The following is a 20,273-nucleotide window of genomic DNA, read 5'->3' as shown; positions in this document are numbered from 1 at the left end:
AACTTGAAATTAGATGTAGTAGAGTGTAGGTTTTCAAACTGAGGACCGAAGGTGATTCTAGGGCAGGTTTATCCAGGCTGTGGCTTGTGGGCAATGTGTGGCCTGTGGGCCTTTGCACTCTGGCCCAAGAGGCTCAGGCAACTCCGTCCTATTTTTAATTAATTGCTTTATTTGTTGCTTTGTCCTGTTTGAATTTTGAGGTCCACAGATCCTTGCAGAATACCACTCATCACATCTTTCCAATTTCAGTACCTACCTATTATCCCTACTCTCTGTCTCTTGCCACTCAGCCAATTTCCCAACCAGGTCAATAATTTGCCTTCAATTTCATGGGCTGTAACTTTAGTTAACAGTCTCTTATGAGGGACTGGCTTCTGCAAGTCCATATAAATAACACCCATAGACATTCCCCTGTCCACTACTTTAGTCACCTCTTCAAAAATATTCAATCAGGTTCATTAGACACGACCTCCCCTTTACATCATCATCATCATAGGCAGTGCCTCGAATCGAGAATGACTTGCTTCCACGCCAAAAAGGGATGAGTTCACAGGTGTTTCAATGAAGGACCTAATATTCCAGATCCTGAACTACATCCTGAAGGGTGGAAATGCCTGTGCGTGGATTTTTTTTAAATGTGGGGTGGCCGGGCTAGACAGAGCTCGGTCTTGTCCAGTGGCAAGGGTTACCCAAGACTAATTGGAGACCTGCTCTGCTACACGGACCTAGTGTGCACACATATCGCAGTGTGGGCTGGCCCGTGCTGCCCCTGGGCCCTCACCTCTTCTTGGCCCCAAACTCACACCTCTCCTGGGCCCCGGTCACTTCCCTCTATGGACTCTTGCCGCTCCTTTGCCCCTCCTGCTGTGCCTGCCCGCACTGCAATCAGCAACCTGGCTTTGTAGCTGTCGCTCTCCTGCAGCAGCACGCGCTGCTCCCTGCAGTGGTATACTGCTGCACGCTGCTCCCTCCAATGGCCTCGGCCTGCTGATGGTCTTGCAGGCCGGGACCACGTTGATTTCCAGGCCGGGCCGCCGCATGCTGAACCCATGCTGGCGCTCTGATCAGCTGAAAATGTTTGAGGTGTTTAATCATTCCATCCTTAATTATAGACTCTAGTAATTTCCCCACAACAGATGTTCGGCTAACTGGTCTATAATTCTCTGGTTTTCCTCTCTCACCATTCTTAAATAGCGGAGTGACGTGCACACTTTTCCAATCTAAAGGGACTGTTTTTGAATCGAGAGAACTTTGGAAGAATATAGTTGGGGCATCTGCAAATTCATTTAAAACCTTGGGATGGAAACCATCTGGCCCTGGGGATTTGTCACTCTTCAGTGCCATTATTTTCTTCATTACTGTTATTTTGCTTACAATAATTTTGGTGTGTCCCTGATTAAAGATTAGTTTCCTTGGGATATCTGGCACGATATCCTCTTCGTCTACTGTAAATACTGACATAAAGTAATTATTCAACATTTCCTGATTTTCATTGACAATATCGCTGTTACCAGTTTTCAAGAGGACAACATTGTTCCTGATCGTCTTCTTTCCTAATATAATTGTAAAACAATTTTTTAATTTTGATATCACTTGCAAATTTCTTTTCATACTCCCTTTTTGTGGCTCTGACTATCTGTTTTGTTACCCTTTGCTGATCTTTGTATCTTTCCCAATCACCAGGAACCGTACTATTTTTTGCATTTTTGTATGCTTTTTCTTCTAGTTTTGTTGTCCATGGTTATTTTTTGGATACGTAGAGCACTTGCCCCTCGGGTATAAACTGGTTCTGTGTCACATTGAATTCTATTTTGAACATCTCCCACTGATGTTCGTTTTACCCATTAACAGATTTTTATCACTTTACTGTGGACAGTTTCTGTCTCATCGCATTGAAATCTGCCTTACCCGCGGGAGGAGGCCAGGAGTGCTGGAGAGACCAAAGAGCAGGGACAAGGAGCCAGAGAGAGACAGAGAGCCTGAAGCAGGCATTGGGGAACAGAGCCCAAAGAGAAGGGAATGGAAAACTGAGTGCTGGAGAGAGCCTGTAGGAGGGAAATGGGAGACTGGAAGCCTGAGAGAATGGAACAGGAGCTTGAAATGGAGTGAGGTACCAAGGACCCACAGCTGGGGCATAGAGAGAGGGGAGCGACGGGCTGGGGCACAGAGGGGAGCGACGGGCTGGGGTCCGGAGAGAGGGGAATGACAGGCTGGAGTCCGGAGAGAGGGGAGCGATGGGCCGGGACACAGAGAGAGGGGAGCGATGGGCTGGGACACAGAGAGGGGAACTATTGTGTATGGAGAATGAGTCAGACTGAACACTGTGAGCTCAAAGTAAAGTGTGAGTCTTTATTGCAGGTCTCCAGAGTGCCTCTCCAACCTGTGTAGCCTCCTTAAATACTTGTGCTCCCAAGGGATTATGGGATCCCTTGGGACTCCTGGGAATGAGCCCTCTGGTGGCTGTAAAGTAAATACAAGTCCACATACATAACAACACTCCCCCCACAAAGTCAATAGTGTAATTATTTACAATGTGTGTCGATCTGAGGCCCTTCTTGCCCTGGTTGATCATCCCGGTGTGAAAGTTGGTGTTGTTCAATCATTTGTTGGGCACTCGATGGGCTGTTGTGCAGCTGACCTTGCTGGGCTGCCAAGTGTATTGGGTCCTGCTGAGTGACAAACATGGCCCGCAGACTTTCAGTAGTGGCAGCAGACGTGCTAGCTGACATTATCTCACATTCAATCCACTTGGGCCCTGCTGGGCTGCTGTGGATGATGGGTTCTGCTTCGTGGTCAACCGTGGTGCCGGTTGCCACTAGTGTGTATGTTGGGGGATCAATAAAGGTAGGGTCCAAGGTGTATTGCTCAGGATAGTCTGTGAATCTGAGTTTGATTTGGTCCAAGTGTTTCCGGTGAATGAGTCCATTTGAAAGTTTGACCCGAAACACCCTGCTCCCCTCTTTGGCCACGACAGTGCCGGGAAGCCACTTGGGACCTTGTCCATAATTTAATACAAATAAAGGATCATTGATTTCATTCTCGCGTGACACATTTGCTCTATCATGGTATGCACTTTGTTGAAGCCGCCTGCTCTCTACCTGTTCATGTAGATCAAGGTGAACTAACGAGAGCCTTGTTTTAAGTGCTCTTTTCATGAGCAGTTCAGCAGGTGGGATCCCAGTGAGTGAGTGTGGTCTCGTGCGGTAGCTAAGCAGGACTCGGGATAGGCGAGCCTTCAGTTACCCTCTTCAAGCTTTGCTTGATGGTTTGCACTGCTCTCTCTGCCTGACCATTGGAAGCTGGTTTAAACGCGGCAGATGTGACATGTTTGATCCCGTTACGGGTCATGAATACTTTGAATTCAGCACTGATAAAACATGGCCCCTTGTCGCTCACCAGGACATCAGGCAAGCCTTGAGTGGCAAACATGGCCCACAGGCTTTCAGTAGTGGCAGCAGACGTGCTAGCCGACATTGTCTCACATTCAATCCACTTGGAGTACGTGTCTACAACTACAAGGAACATTTTACCCAAGAACGGGCCTGCATAGTCGACGTGTACCCTAGACCACAGTTTGGAGGGCCAAGACCATAAACTTAGCGGCGCCTCCCTGGGTGCATTGCTTAACTGCGAGCATGTATTACATCTGTGAATGCAGGACTCTAAGTCCGCATCGATACCGGGCCACCACACGTGGGATTTGGCTATCGCTTTCATCATTACGATCCCTGGGTGGGTACTGTGGAGGTCATTGATGAAGGTGTCTCTGCCCTTAGAAACATAAAAACATAGAAACATAGAAAAATAGGTGCAGGAGTAGGCCATTCGTCCCTTCGAGCCCGCATCACCATTCAATAAGATCATGACTGATCATTCACCTCAGTACCCCTTTCCTGCTTTCTCTCCATACCCCTTGATCCCTTTAGCCATAAGGGCCTTCTTGGGGACCACTACTCGATTCTACCACAGAAGGCAATCTGCCTGTATAGACATTTCATCTTTACGCTGCTGGAATGGCTTTATCTCTTCCTGCATTTCCACTGGGACACTGGACCAGCTCCTGTGAAGCACACAGCTTTTGGCTAGAGATAATAAGGGGTCCTGGCTTGTCCAGGTTTTGATCTGCCGGGCAGTGACGGGTGATTGCTCACTCTCAAATGCTTCCATAACCATGGCTAGATCTGCGGGCTGCGCCATTTCCACCCCCGTGGTGGGCAATGGCAGCCTACTGAGAGCATTGGCGCAGTTTTCTGTGCCTTGCCTGTGGCGGATGGCGTAGTTGTATGCGGACAACGTGAGCGCCCATCTCTGGATGCGGGCCGATGCGTTGGTATTTATCCCTTTACTCTCGGAAAACAGGGATACAAGTGGTTTATGGTCAGTTTCCAATTTGAATTTTGCCCAAATAGATATTATGCATTTTCTTTACCCATAGACACATGCTAATGCTTCTTTCTCAATCATGCTGTAGGCTCTCAGCCTTAGACAGACTCCTGGATGAATAAGCAACCAGTTGCAGTTTCCCGAAATCATTAGCTTGTTGCAATACACACCCGACGCCATATGACGACGCATCACATGCTAGTACCAAACACTTACATGGATCATATAACACAAGCAATTTGTTTGAGCATAACAATTTTCTCGCTTTTACAAAGGTATTTTCTTGGCTTTTGCCCCAAACCCATTTGCCCCCTTTTTGTCGTAAGACAGGCAGTGGTTCTAACAGTGTGCTGAGTCCCGGTAAGAAATTACCAAAGTAGTTCAAGAGTCCCAGAAATGACCGCAGCTCCGTCACGTTCTGTGGCCTCGGTGCATTCTCGGTTGCCTCCGTCTTCGCGTTGGTCGGCCTGATGCCGTCCGCCGCAATCCTCCTTCCCAGGAACTCCACTTCAGGCACCAGGAAAACGCACTTCGAGAGTTTTAACCTGAGCCCCATGCGGTTGAGTTGACTAAGAACCTCCTCCAGGTTCTGCAGATGCTCGGCTGTGTTCCGACCTGTGACCAAGATGTCGTCCTGGAAGACCATGGTGTGTGGCACCGACTTCAGTAAACTTTCCATGTTTCTCTGGAATATCGCCGCCGCTGATCGGATTCCAAACGGGCATCCGTTATAAACAAAAAGACCTTTGTGCATGTTGATGCAGGTGAGGGCCTTTGATGATTCCCCCAGTTCCTGCGTCATGTAGGCTGAAGTCAGATCCAGCTTCGTGAATGTCTTTCCTCCCGCCAGCATTGCAAAGAGGTTGTCGGCCTTTGGTAGTGGGTATTGGTCCTGCAAGGAGAAACGATTGATAGTTACTTTGTAATCGCCACAGATTCTGACTGTGCCATCTCCCTTGAGGACTGGGACGATAGGACTGGCCCACTCGCTGAACTCGATCGGTGAAATTATGCCAGCTCGATCTCTACCCTTTCTCTCATCATGTACGGTACTGCTCTCGCCTTGTGATGGATGGGTCGCGCCCCCGGAATTAGGTGGGTCTGCACTTTTGCTCCTTGGAATTTCCCGATGCCTGGTTCGAACAGCGAAGGAAATTTGTTTAAGACTTGGCCATACGACGTGTCGTCTGCAGGCGATAGCACTCGGACGTCATCCCAGTTCCAGCGTATCTTTCCCAGCCAGCTCCTTCCGAGCAGTGTGGGGCCATCGCCCGGTACCACCCAGCGTGGTAGCTTGTGCACCGCTCCATCATAGGAGACCTTTACGGTAGCACCGTCGATTACAGGAATCAGTTCTTTTGTGTAAGTTCTTAGTTTCGTGCGAATTGGAGTTAAGACTGGCTTTGTGGCCTTGTTGCACCACAACCTTTCGAAAGTCTTTTTGCCCATGATGGACTGGCTCACGCCCGTGTCCAGCTCTATTGACACCGGGAGTCCATTTAGTTCAACATTCAGCATTATCGGGGAACAATTCGTGGTGAATGTGTGTACCCCATGTACCTCTGCCTCCTCGATCTGAGGCCCTGGTTCATCATGATCCTCCGTGACTCTGTCCTCCTCTGCAACGTGGTGGTTTCCAGGCTTAACAGGCTTTGCAGCTCGCCTGCACACTCGTTGGAGGTGTCCCATTGTTCCACAGCCCTTGCAAACGTACTCTTTAAATTGGCATGAATGGAAACGATGATCACCCCCGTAGCGCCAACAAGGTGTTAATGGCCTTGCATTCATCACCCTCGATGGTGGATTCTGAGACATCTGCGGATGTGTAGCTGCAGGTATGTGCGACCTGCCCTGTACGTTACGATTCGAAAACAACATCACTTTGTTCACAGTACTTGTAGCAGCACTTGTGTGCTGAGAGATTTGCTTCGTATTGTCACTGGTGGCAATGAACGCCTAGCTATCGCTATGGCCTTGCTCAAGGTTGGGGTCTCTACAGTCAAAAGTTTGCGAAGTATGGTTTCGTGGCCAATGCCAAGTACGAAGAAGTCTCTGAACATGTGCTCCAAATGTCCTTCAAATTCGCAATGTCCTGCAAGGCGTCTTAGCTCGGCGACAAAACTCGCAACTTCCTGGCCTTCAGACCTTTTGTAGGTGTAGAACCGGTACCTCGCCATCAGAACGCTTTCCTTCGGGTTCAAATGCTCTCAGACCAGTGTGCACAAATCATGATACGATTTCTCCGTGGGTTTAGCTGGAGAGAGCAGATTCTTCATGAGGCCTTACATTGGTGCCCCACAGACGGTGAGGAGGATCGCCCTTCGTTTGGCAGCGCTCTCTTCCGCATCTAGCTCGTTGGCCACGAAGTATTGGTCGAGTCGCTCCACAAAAGTCTCCCAATTATCTCCCTCCGAGAATTTCTCCAGGATGCCCACTGTTCTCTGCATCTTTGGGTTCGCTATCTTTATCTCATCACCAGTTGTTATGTATGGAGAAAGAGTCAGACTGAACACTGTGAGCTCGAAATAAAGTGTGACCTTAATCTTTTATTGCACCGCTCCAGAGTGCTTCTCCAACCTGTGAGGCCTCCTTCAATATCTCTGCTCCCAATGGATTATGGGATCCCTTGGGACTCCCGGGGATGAGCCCTCTGGTGCCTGTTTACATATATAACCGGAGCGATGGGCTGGGACACAGAGAGAGGGGAGCGATGGGCTGGGGCGCAGAGAGAGGGGAGCGATGGTCTGGGGCGCAGAGAGAGGGGAGCGATGGGCTGGGGCGCAGAGAGAGGGGAGCGATGGGCTGGGGCGCAGAGAGAGGGGAGCGATGGGCTGGGGCGCAGAGAGAGGGGAGCGATGGGCTGGGGCGCAGAGAGAGGGGAGCGATGGGCTGGGGCGCAGAGAGAGGGGAGCGATGGGCTGGGACGCAGAGAGAGGGGAGCGATGGGCTGGAACGCAGAGAGAGGGGAAACAGGCTGGGGTGCGGAGAGAAGGGAGAGGGGAGCTTTAGTGTGAGTGAGGTGAGTGGTGTTGGGGAGTGGTGTTGGGGAGTGTAGAATGGGCAGGAGTGCTGGCCTGGACCAGCAGCAGGTGTGTGCACTCTCCGGACTGAGCTGTAGAAATATGTAACACAACGCCTCGTGTATAGGATGAACCCCCTGCAATTTAACCCTCCAAACAGTGACCTAAATCTCCAGCCTTCTGTGCAAGTATACACAACAAAGTGACGAGCTGTAGATGGCTATGTTTATCATACAATAAGATACACTTTAAAGACTGGTTTCCATTTACACTTCAAGGACTGTGGGCTTTGTTCCATTGCTTCTGTACTCTGACCTGCAGGTTCTGTCTGATGTGTCATCAATGTACAGTATCTAGTCCTGTTTGGCCAGTACACCGTTCCTGTGAAACGTGAGAACAATTGTGTTTTCCCCCAAAGATCTGACAGCTTGGCCCGTGGGGGATTTGATCACAAATACCCCTTTGTTTGCTCGATTTCAGTTGAAAGTACCGACCCAGCTCGAGGCAGTAGACGAGATGATAACTGCCGCCAGCCCAGGTCCTCCCCCCACCCCTCCCCTCCCCAAGTTCCATGCAGAGGCGGTAGCCTCTTGTACTGAATCATTCAGTCCATAACAGACCATGCCATTTCCCCAAGCCTTCCAGCGGATGCTGCGTTGAACTGATATAATTTCGGTCCCAGCACAGCAGCTCCTTAACATTTGAAAGGGGCCCCTCCAGCGTTGGTGTCTGAGTGTCACGGGCCTGGATGTTTGAAAGGTTTGATGTTAATGGGACTGTGGCCCGAAACGCAGGGAGCCTTCTCATCCTGCCCTTGTCTGTACTGTTGCCAACTTTTCAGACTGACGCACCATAAAATGCCGAGGTGGTGGTGTTCTAATTAATGCTTTGTCGCACTGAGGATCACAGGCACAGCAGCAGGTTCATGAAGCTGTGTGAATAATCAATCTCGGCAAGGGGAAATGTGGTCAGTTAATTATAAGCATGCACCAGGACCTGATCTTGTTACATTCTTTTATTAACTTCGGATTGCAACGTCTACATGTTGTGTTTCTTTTCCCTCAACTTAGTATTTCCGTTATCGGTTAATTTCCCCCCCCTCCATGCCTGCTTCCCCTACTGCCCACAGCTCTCCCCTCGCACCCCAACCTTCTGTTGCATTCCTCTTTCAGTGTTCCAGACACAGTCCCCTACTTCAGTTACTGTACAGATGATTTTCGCCCTGTGCCGTTCTGTAACTCGTTGTCTGACTGGGTGGGACTGCACTCACCTGGTTCCATTCCTATCTCTCCAGCCAGAGAATCACCTGCAATGGCTTCTCTTCCCACTCCCGCATCATTGCCTCTGGGGTCCCCCAAAAATCTATCCTTGGCCTCCTCCGATTTCTCATCTACGCGTTGCCCCTTGGCGACATCATCTGAAAACACAACACTTGGTTCCGGGTGTAAGCTGCCGACACTCAGCTCTACCTCACCTCACCTCTCTCGACCCTTCCACTGCCTCCGATTTGTCACAGTGCTTGTCTGACGATGAGTAGAAATTTCCTCCAATTAAATATTGCGAAGACCCAAGCCATTTTCTTTGGTCCCCGCCACATACACCATTCCCTAATCACTGACTCCATCCCTGGAGACTGAACCAGACCTTTCACAACCCAGACGTCCTCTGACATTGAGCTCAGCTCCAACCCCATGTCCTCTCCATGATGAAGACCGCCTACTTGCACCTCTGTAAATTGCCTGTCTCTGCCCCTGCCTCAGCTCATCTGCTGCTGAAACCCTCATTCATGCCTTTGTTGCCTCTGGACTCGACTATTCCAATGCTCTCCTGGCCAGCCTCCCACCTTGCACCCTCCGTAAACTTGAACCGTAAACTTGAGCTCATCCAAAACTCGGCTGCCCCTGTCCTAACTCGCACCAAGTCCTGTACATCCGTCATCCCTGTGCTTGCTGACCTACATTGGCTCCAGGGCCAGCAATGCCCCGATTTTTAAATGATCATCCTTATTTTCAAAACCCTCCATGGCCTCGCCTATCTCTGTAATCTCCTCCAGCCTCACAACCCTCAGATATCTGTGCTCCTCCCATTCTGGCCTCTCATGCGCATCCTGACTTTCATGGTTCCACCATTGGCGGGTGCCCATTCAGCTGCCTCGGGCCTAAGCTCTGGAATTCTCTCTCTAAACCTCTCCGCCTCTCTATCCTTCTTAAAGACACTCCTTAAAAACTACCTGTCCTAATATCTCCTTATATGTCAAATTGTGTTTGATGACACTCCAGTGAAGCACCTTGGGATATTTTACTATGTCAAGGGTGCTATATAACTGCAAGTTGTTGTTGTATACTGTAACTTTGGCCTGACTTTCTTGGATTAAACTGAAATTTTCATTGGTTTCTACACTGAACTTGCGTCCAAAGCTGGTTTGCCTCCACTGGGAAAACCAGCGACGAACACGCACACGTGCAGCGCCACCTATAGGCGGAATGTCTTCTGCTATGGCACCGTACCCTCAGAGCCTCCTGCCACTTCTCCTCCTCTGCCTCGAGTGTCATGCAGATCAGGAGAATGCTCATTGGGAAGCCCACTCCAACTGCTGAGTCCTTCTGAAAAAGGAGGAAGGGGTGGTGGTCTAAAAATTTGTGGATGCACCGACATTGACCTTTGGTTACATCGATTAAAAGCTTGCTGTCAAACTCCGGCTATCTCGGGCACTTCAGGGCAATCTAGGCCAGTGCACAAGTCCCGCAAATCCTCAAGAAGGCCATTTGTATGGTGGACGGAGCGATGTAAATGAGCGGCAGAGGGTTTCAGCAGATGTATGTCGGAAGCGCCGCAAACAATCGAGGCAATTCGCGGGTAGCCATGTTTCGCCATGAATCAGTTCTGCGCAAATTTCCACACGCAAAATAATGCCGCCATGCAGAAGGCTTCCAGGAAATTCTGGGCCTTGGTGTGTGGTTTTGTTTTGGACCACCCATCAGCTGTGAAAAGGAGAACAACTTATAACCTGCATCGACCACCCTGATCTGATCTCACTTAGGGGGCTGAAAATCTTTTTTTTAGTGAACTCGTTAACTGCTCAAACATAAATGGTTTAACAAGGTTTTTAAAAAGGAGCGCGCAGCGATTTAGCACAAATGCATTGGTCAGGGCGGGTCCAATTTTATTCACAAGGCTGACTGGGCCATCAGCGACAAAAGGAGTTCAGAGGCTAAAATCCCGAGGTTTGATACATCCGTCATTGTCATCAGAGTTAAGGTAAATCAGTGCACCAGTTTAAGTTAACAGTGGCTTAAAATTAATTTGATTGGTCTTTTTACTTTGACCAACAGACTTCATATCATTTAGCTAGAGGCAGGCCTCCAGTTTTGTCACGTTTAACAAGGCCTCACTCAGCAGTTTGCATAATTTGATAGCATCTCAGCTACGATCATTGTTGGGTCACGGTGACTCCATCTTGCTCTGGGTGGAGCAAGACACATGACCAGTTTATCCCAATGCCAAGGGGGGCGGGATGGGGAGACTGTATTTTTAAGGCACTTTCTTTTCCTGGTCTTCCTTAGGAGTTCACTTGAGTGAAATGGGACCCTGATTGGCCCTCTGGGAGCGCTGTTTCACAGGTTAATCATTGATCTGTTACATTAATGACTACTTGTAATGCACAGCTGTTTTCTTTTAAAAAGGCGTAATATTATGCTCAGGACCAGCATCAAAGAAAATGGCATTGTGGGCTTGGTGAGCCGAATTGCTTGTTCCTGTTGTTGTGAGGTAGATTTTGCAAAGTCACACATTCGGTTGTGGAGCCCCATGATTACATAAGAACATAATAGGAACAGGAGTAGACCATTTGGCCCCTCGAGCCTGCTCCGCCATTCAATAAAATCATGGCTGATCTGATCTTGACCTCAACTCCGCTTCCCTGCCCGCTCCCCATAACCCTTGACCATCTTATCGCTCAAAAATCTATCTATCTGCACCTTAAATATATTCAATGACCCAGCCACCACAGCTCTCTGGGGCAGAGAATTCCAAAAATTCACGACCCTCAGAGAAGAAATTCCTCCTCATCTCAGTTTTAAATGGGTGACCCCTTATTCTGAAACTATGCCCCCTAGTTCTAGATTCCCCCACGAAGGGAAACATCCTCTCTGCATCTACCCTGTTAAGTCCCCTCAGAATCTGATACATTTCAATCTTATACGATTTCCTCCCCCCCCCCCGGCCGTTCTGGACGGAATATTGTCTGGGGCACGCTGAGCTCCGTGCACTCCCGTACTCCATGCTCTGCACTGGCCTTTCCCCCTTCCGCTGCAGTGTCTGAGCTGAATACTAAGCAGAACAGACGAGTGATTTCCCAGTGCTAGCTGGTGTTGTGAGGGTTGAAGTTACAGATGATTTGAAGAATGAGTCACGCTGGGTTTGGCTTGGGCTCCGAAACACCCAGGGGGCACAGGGTTAATGACTAGCGTTAATTTAGCTCCCTCATTAACTGCTTCAAGCCATCTCACCAATGATGTCACCAACACTCTGTTCAACACAGATCATATTTTTTTGTTGTCCCCGATTCAACAGAGAGACTAGAAGCAGATATTTCTGCATGAGATGTCACTCTGGCTGATAACTTTTTTACAATCGACTGCTTTCAGTGCAGTAATTAAAATGGTGATAACAGGTGGTCTTCTCCTCCGCCACCCCTCCCCCCCAAACCACCACCACACTGATGGAGCCATTGTGATCCGAGACTAAGAAATTGGTTCACTAAACCATCTCCTCCCAGTTTCTGAATCCTTCACAAAACCCGCTTCTCTGGCTGAGTCATGGGGTGCTGTGTGGCATGACTGAAGAAAGGAGTCCCTTTTGAAATATCTCTTGTTTTGCCAATTTTTTCCTACCTCTTCCACTGTAGATCCACAAGCCACTTGGCATTTGGTATCTCGCCCAAATGGCTGCCATTCATGTGTCAGACTTGACTGTGAGTGTCAGCAGGCCAGGGAGGCGGGTATCCCGCCCAACATCTGCGCCCAGGCTTTCCAGCAGGGGAAACTCAATAGGGTTTCATAAGAATATAAAAAATAGGAGCAGGAGTAGGCCATCTGGCCCCTCGAACCTGCTCCGCCATTCAATAAGATCATGGCTGATCTGATCTTGGCCTAACTCCACTTCCCCGCCCGCTCCCCATAACCCTTGACTCCCTTATCATTCAAAAATCTGTCTATCTCTACCTTAAATATATTCAATGACCCAGCCTCCACAGCTCTCTGGGGTAGAGAATTCCAAAGATTCACGACCCTCTGAGAGAAGAAATTCTTTCTCATTTCCATTTTAAATGGGCGACCCCGTATTCTGAAACTATGCCCCCGAGTTCTAGATTTCCCCCATGAGAGGAAACTTCCTCTCTGCATCCAATCTGTGAAGCCCCCTCAGAATTTTATCCGTTTCAATAAGATCACCTCTGATTCTTCTAAACTCCAATGAGTACAGGCCCAACCTGCTCAGCCTTTCTTCAGGTTTCTTACCCCTCCTGATTATTTGGGAGCACCGAGGCCAATTGCAGCTCCCTGGGAGGCCACTCTGACTTGGCTGAGCTCACTCAACACTGTCCCGGATCAAACCCGGGATCAGTTGCTAGTTCAGTTACTCGCTGGATAACCTGGGTGAAGCAATGGGCGAGCTCGTGAAAGGAGGGCTATTTGAAAGTGGAAGAAGTCGGAAATGAGTGGTGCCAATAATTACCCTCCATTTGACAGGAATGTGTCAGGCAGTTATCTGACTACTCATTGCAAACCACATGCAAAGGTGTTTCAAGATGACACTTACTGTCGCTACTATATACTCGATCTCAGAGAATTGCAAATTCAACATTGAACATATTAAAAGCGTCCCCCTCACCCTTCACCTCACATTGGCGGCCGTGCCTTCAGCCGTCTGGATCTTAAGCTCTGGAATTACCTCCCTAAAACTCTGCCTCTCCACCTCTCTCTCCCCCCTCCTACAGATCCCTAATACAAACCTAACTTATTGACCAAGCTTTTAGTCACCTGTCCTAATATCTCCTTATGTAGCTTGACTATATTCTTGTAAAAATCATGGGATGTTTTCCTAGGTTAAAGGTGCTATATAAATACAAGTTGTTTTTGTATAAAATCAAAGTGTATATTGGTACTAAATGCAGCCACGCTTAAGATGACACCAACTGCAAGTTATTTAACAACAATGCTATTTAATACTGTGAAAACACAGTTACAATCATTTTATTCGCATGCCTCAGTTTGTGTATTGTTGCTGGTCGACAGTGACATCATGCAGTCCAATTTAGAGCTCTTTGAAGAAAGTTCTAAAAATAATGTCGATTATAGGCTATTTTATTATCCAAATGTTCTCCTAATGCACCTCGCTGACGCAACACTTATGAATTAAGAGTTGCAGTGTTTCTGACTGACAGTGCAATAAAATCCTCAATTTAAAAATGGATTTATTCCAATGTTTGACCACCAACCCAGCCTCGCTGATCAGCTGGAGAGTGCACTGCTGTCTCAGCAAAGCCCTGATCCCACTGGTAGGTCTTGTGGGAGAAGCTGCCTGCAGGTTAGCCAGGAGCCTTTTGATGAGCTGCTCGGGAGACATGCTAAGAGAGCGAGGCACCGGTCTTCCGGCTGTGCCTTGTGAGATAGTCTGCCGCTGAACAGAGATCACGGCGGAAGAAGGCATTGTCACGTCCCCCTCCCACAAAGGCTGCTTCTACACACGCATTCTTCCTTGTATGTATGTATGTGTGTACATGCACATATTCTCTCTCTCACTCACTCTCACTCGTTCTCTCAATTATTGCGCCTGAAATTCCAGCCTCCCCGGATCCGTACGGAGTGCGTACGGACCCGTGGAGGCATCGCAAAAGCCGGTTTTCGGCGCGCAATGCGCATGCACCAAAAACCGCCTTTTCCGATCTGTCAAATTCTGGCTTGACAAGATCGCACATGTCTTGGCAGCAAGGACATTCGCACGGGCAAGGTTGTGCTATTTGCCCATCTCTTGCCCCGCGAATGTCCTGAAAACTCTTGCGCCTGGTAAAAGAAGGCACATAGTCTACTTTTACCAGCGCAAGAGTTTTAAAAACACATAAAACGCAGGTAAAAATAAAATTTAAATCTACATTTTTCTGTTAAAAACCCTGTGCACTAAGATAAGTTTATTTTAAACCCCAACTGCAAAAAATCTGAGAAATATATATTTTTTTCTACCATTTAATGGCCCTGAAATTCCAAGGAGGGCTTCCCACGGGTAAATCCTGAAAAAATAGAAATAAACTGCGCACTTACCTGGAGCTGCTGCGCACGTTGGGACTTCCAATTCACAGGCCTCCTCTCCCAACGACGCGCAGCGCATGCACGTCAGGACGTCTGCAGGAGTCACGTGGGCCTGGACACCCAATCATAGGTAAGTATTTTCTCATTCATAGTAATAGGAGATTATACAAAACATTAAAAAAACACACCTCACACAATAAACTAATAGAAATTACAAATGTTACACGTTTTTTTAAATTAAAAAAATTTCCAATTTAAAAAAAAATTTAGGGTTAGGGTTTAAAATAAAATTATCTGAGTGGTAACATGTGTTTTTTAAATTTTTATTTTAATCATGTTTTTTCTATGTTTTTAAACTCTTACACCTGTAAAAGTAGGCTATACGCCTGCTTTTTCAGGCGCAAGATTTTAAAGGACATTTACAGGGCAAGATATTCGTAAATATCGGAAATCTTGCCCTGCAAATGTCCTCGCTCCTGAGATACGGCATACTGGCATTTCCAATCTGTCAAGCCAGAAACTTTACAGATCGGAAATGCCGGTTTTCAGTGCATCCGCATTGCGTGCTGAAAACCAGCTTTTCCGATGCCTTCCTGGGTCCGTAGGAACTTCGTATGGACCCGGGACATCGGAATTTCAGGGCCATTAACTTTAATTTAAATTAATGTTACATGTGTGATTTTTTTCCCTATTTTTTTTATTGGTGTTTGGGTGTTTGAGAGGGGTGTTTCTCAATCATAATAATGAGAACTCCTACTTACGGACTTCCCATTATTATGAATGAGAATACTTTACCTGGATTGGCTGCCCAGTGCCACATGACTCCAGCTTCTTCCTGCGTATCTCCAAGATGTGAATGTGCCCCGATGTGCTGGGAGAGGAGGCTTCCGACCGGGATCGCTGGAGGGCGCAGCAGCAAAAGGTAGGCGCGCATCTTTTTTACTATTTCCACGCGAACGCCCGCGGGAAGCCCAGCACCGGGATTTCAGGGCCATTTTATTTCTTGCTTTCTCTTCCTGTCTCTTGCCTTCATCTTCTTTCTCTCTTGCTGTCTCTTCCTACTTTTCTCTTTTGCTTTCACTTTCATTCTTTCTCACTCCCAATTACGTCATTTTCTATCTCATCTTTTTCTTTTTATCTGTCTCTGTCTTTCTGTCGCTCTTACCCTTTTTCTATCTGTTTCATTCACCCATTCACGCACTCCCTCAGACAGAGGAGTCTAGCAGGTGTAATTAAGAAGAACAGGGCCCGTTTTCCTGTGTGCTGCAAACTGTGCCCCATGAAGTGTGAGGGTGCCTGAATGTCCTGACCCTCATTGTATTGAAACAGGCGACTTCTGGCACTGCAGGAGCCAGGCTTTTGGACACAGGGTGAGGAAGATTAGGATCGATTTGGGCCATAATGGCAGCAGCAGCAGCAATATTAAAAGGGGAAAGGTACAGTTAAAGCCCCGGGGGGAGAAAGTCAGAAAGTCTTACATTTATATAGCACCTTTCATGACCACAGGACATCTCAAAGTGCTTTACAGCCAATAAAGTACTTTGGAGTGTACTCACTGTTGTAATGTAGGAAATGCAGCAGCCAATTTGCGCACAGCAAGCTCCCACAAACAGTAATGTGATAATGACCGGATAATCTGTTTTTGTTACGTTGATTGAGGGATAAATATTGGCCAGGACACTGGGGATAACTCCCCTGCTCTTCTTCAGAATAGTGCCGAGGGATCTTTTACATCCACTTGAGAGAGCAGACGGGGCCTCGGTTTAACGTCTCATCTGAAAGACGGCACCTCCGACAGTGCAGCACTCCCTCAGCACTGCGCTGGATGGTCAGCCGAGATTTATGTGCTCAGGTCTCTGGAGTGGGACTTGAACCCACAACCTTCTGACTCAAAAACGAGTGTGCTGCCCACTGAGCCAAGGCTGACACTGGCACAGAACTGAAGATGACCTCCATCATGAGCGTAAAGGATTAATAGCATTCTGAGAAAGTACTGAAGGAGCAAAACCATTTTGCAGACAAAAATCTCTAAATGAGGAGTGTTGCTGGTAATACCAGCCTGTCCCTTAAGATGGATAGCACTAAAATGATGGGTGTGGAAGCTTCAGTGCCAGGGCTTTCTGGGAGTAGTTTGTCCCTGAACGATACCCAATGCTGGAAGATGTGTATTAGCACCTGTTTTCTTCTGTGTGTGAAATCTAGGAAAATCGGCTCTCGCAACTTTCATGTGCTGCAGGAGTGGTTTCATCAAGGCCAGACCAACACTACAGCTATTGAATAAGCAAAACAATAGAAAATAGGCATTCGTTCAGCAAAACGGGTGTTAAATAAAGTGTCAGCTGTGGCTCAGTGGGTAACACTCACGCCTCTGGAGTCAAAAGGTTGTGGGTTCAACTCCCACTCCAGCGACTTGAGCACAAAAAATCTAGGCTGATATTCCAGTGCACTGCTGAGGGAATGCTGCACTGTCAGATAAAACGTTCAACCGAGGCCCCATCTGCACTCTCAAATGGATGTAAATGATCCCATGGCACTATTTCAAAGCAGAGCCAGGGGAGTTATCCCTGCTGTCCTGGCCAATATTTATCCCTCAATCAACATAGCAAAAAACCAGATTATCTGGTCATTATCACATTGCTGTTTGTGGGAGCTTGCTTGTGCGCAAATTGGCTGCTGCGTTTCTCACATTACAACTGTGACTGCACTCCAAAAAGTACTTAATTGGCTGTAAAGCGCTTTGAGATGTCTGGTGGGTGTGAAAGGCGCTATATAAATCCAAGTCTTTCTTTCTTTTCTTTCTCTGACCAAAGTCCCTCTATGTATCCAGAATGCCAGGAGGCATAAAACGCAATACTCTGAGGAAAATTAATAAATTTATCAAAGTTATTATAATTTTAATAATAGGATAAAATTGAAATTCAGCAGCCTTACCTCCAGATATCGAATAAACAGATTGCTCCATTGGGCTGGAGGGCAGCATTTATAGTGAATACCAAAAATCCAGAATGTAAGAAAAGATCAAATTAACTTCACCCAGAAAACATCTTGGCACTAGGACTTAATGGCAGTAAGCAGCTGCTGATTGGATATCTTGTTTAAATTCTGGATTTCTTCTCCTGATCTCTCCTCCTTCGTTAAATGATGATGCAGACCTTCCAGCATATCCTGCTTCAAATTAACCCTCCATTGCCTGCATTTGTGTTCTCTTTCATAGGCGTAAGAGGTGTAATCGCCCCCAACCACTTGGAGGGAATTAAATGACAATGGCAAAGTGGTACTTGTCACACATGCTCACCCCACGGAGCTCCCTGTGTGACGAGCCCGCTCTCTTTACCAGCTGGTTCTGTTTTCAAGGTTCCTGCACAACTCGCCTCAGCCTAGATCTTCAAATCAGGGTTATTTTCATCCTGGATTCAACCCATTTATTTTAAGGCGTGTCTATTGACAACATGGCCGACCCACATCATTGATGACGTCACAATGATTGTACTATTGACGAGGCCCGTTGTCACTAGTTTAAACCGGTTAAGGCCACCAATAGAAAAGTCCAGGCTCCTCCTCCTGTATTATCTAATCCCATTAATGAGCCTCCCACTCAATACTGCTCCGATACAAACTAACCCATGGGTAGGGGTGGACTGAAAGAAAGAAAAAAAATACTTGGATTTATATAGCGCCTTTCACGACCACCGGACGTCTCAAAGCACTTTTCAGCCAATGAGTACTTTTGGAATGTAGTCACTGTTGTAATGTGGGAAACGCGGCAGCCAACCTGCGCACAGCAAGCTCCCACAAACAGCAATGTAATAATGACCAGATCATCTATTTTTAGTGATGTTGATTGAGGGATAAATATTGGCCAGGACACCAAGGATGACTCCCCTGCTCTTCTTGGAAATAGTGCCACGGGATCTTTTACGTCCACCTGAGAAAGCAGACGGGGCCTCGGTTTAACGTCTCATCCAAAAGAAGGCACCTCTAGGGTTCAAGCCTAGATGGGACTTGAACCCACAAAGTTTCTGACTCAGAGGCGAGTGTGCTACCCACTGAGCCACAGCTGACACAGATTCTTCTTTATTGACAGGGAAAGAGGCTTCCAGTGGCTGGGGTGCGCGTCCGCCCTTAAAGGTGGGTGAGTGGGATGGAAGACGCGATAACACAGCGCTATGGAACCGTTCACGGAGGCACTCAGGATATATCCCCTGTCCGCCCCTGCTTACGGGCAAGGAACCTGCACCCTCAGTAAAAATCAGTCCTGATCCGAGACTGCCGGGTAGTAGTCTCTCTTTATGAGCTCACGAAAGGATGACTTGCATTTATATAGCACCTTTCATGACCTTAGGACAGCCCAACCTGCTTCACAGCTAATGAAGTACTTTTGAAGTGTAGTCACAATTGTAATGTAGCAAATTCTGCTGACCAGTCTTCTGCATACCACTAGCTCTCTACAAGCTTGTCCTGTTGGTCAAGTGTCCAGTCGAATCCTATTGGTGAGCCCCCTTCGTGAAGCTCCCTCTACGCTCTAGTACTCTGCTGAAGCTCCTGCGTGACACCCCCTCTGTATAAGCTAGTCCTGTTATGATGTCCTTGTGCAACGCTCTCTGTATAGTTTAGACCTGCTTACCCCCACCCTGAATAACACTCCCTCTGTTTATAGACTTGTTCCTCTAGCTAGCCTTCTGTGTGACACTCCATCCCAGTTCCGAGGTGTCAACGGGGGAGTCTTCTCGGTACAAACCAGCCCTCCTGAATAGCCTCCTGCAGGATGCTCTTGCTGCACAAACATGTCGATTGGTGAGGTAACTGGGTGACACACCCTGTGTTTAAGCCAGTTCCCATCGCTGAACGTCCTTCCAACATGATGAGCCAGCAGAGGTTTAATTATGGCACCAAGAATTCAGCCCTGATTTAAAAACCCTGCAGTTTAAATATTGGACGCTGCAGATTTTTTTCAGATAAATTCACCCATCCAGTGAGGTGCTCAAAGGGGAACAGAGGTCAGAAACCGAGCTATAAGTTCTGGATGAGCAGAAATTTTCTCCAGTTGAATACTGGGAAGACCAAAGCTGTTGTTTTCGGTCCCCGCCACAAACTCCGTTCCCTAGCCAGTGACGCCATCCCTCTCCCCAACTTCTGTTGGAGGCTGAACCAGACTGTTCGCAACCTTGGTGTCATATTTGACCCTGAAATGAGCTTTCGACCACATATCTGCAGCATAACTAAGACCGTCTATTTCCACCTCCGTAACATCGCCCGTCTCTGACCTTGCCTCAACTCATCCGCTGCTGAAACCCTCATCCATGCCTTTGTTACCTCCAGACTTGACTATTCCAATGCGCTGCTGGCTGGCCTCCCACATTCTACCCTCCGTAAACTAGAGGTGATCCAAAACTCAGCTGCCTGTGTCCTAACTCACACCAAGTCCCGCTCACCCTTCACTCCTGTGCTCGCTGACCGACATTGGCTACCGGTTAAGCAACGCCTCGATTTCAAAATTCTCATCCTTATTTTCAAATCCCTCCATACCTCCGTAATCTCCTCCAGCCCCACAACCCCCCGAGATGTC

At 47.8% G+C, this 20,273-nt stretch overlaps 1 protein-coding gene and 1 long non-coding RNA gene across 13 annotated transcripts in view; one reads left to right on the top strand and one right to left on the bottom strand.

The window, feature by feature from the left end:
* LOC139281516 (uncharacterized) overlaps positions 1 to 14,763 on the bottom strand; it is a 100,622-nt gene extending 85,859 nt beyond the window's left edge. The window contains exon 1 of the long non-coding RNA XR_011596889.1: positions 14,720 to 14,763. This is a non-coding gene — a long non-coding RNA (uncharacterized lncRNA). The remainder of the gene's footprint in view (positions 1 to 14,719) is intronic.
* A 780-nt stretch (positions 14,764 to 15,543) lies between these two features.
* nrcama (neuronal cell adhesion molecule a) overlaps positions 15,544 to 20,273 on the top strand; it is a 403,020-nt gene continuing 398,290 nt past the window's right edge. For 11 of the 12 annotated variants that reach the window (XM_070900654.1, XM_070900650.1, XM_070900653.1 and 8 more), the window contains exon 1: positions 15,544 to 15,629. The gene's annotated coding sequence lies outside the window, so the exon portion shown is untranslated. Of the gene's footprint in view, positions 15,630 to 18,791; positions 18,836 to 20,273 lie in introns of all 12 variants that reach the window. The other variant, XM_070900646.1, reaches the window with a different exon arrangement.

Source organism: Pristiophorus japonicus, chromosome 15 (genome assembly GCF_044704955.1).
Source record: "Pristiophorus japonicus isolate sPriJap1 chromosome 15, sPriJap1.hap1, whole genome shotgun sequence".
Classification (NCBI taxonomy): domain Eukaryota; kingdom Metazoa; phylum Chordata; class Chondrichthyes; family Pristiophoridae; genus Pristiophorus; species Pristiophorus japonicus.
This window is presented reverse-complemented; position numbering and strand designations above follow the sequence as displayed.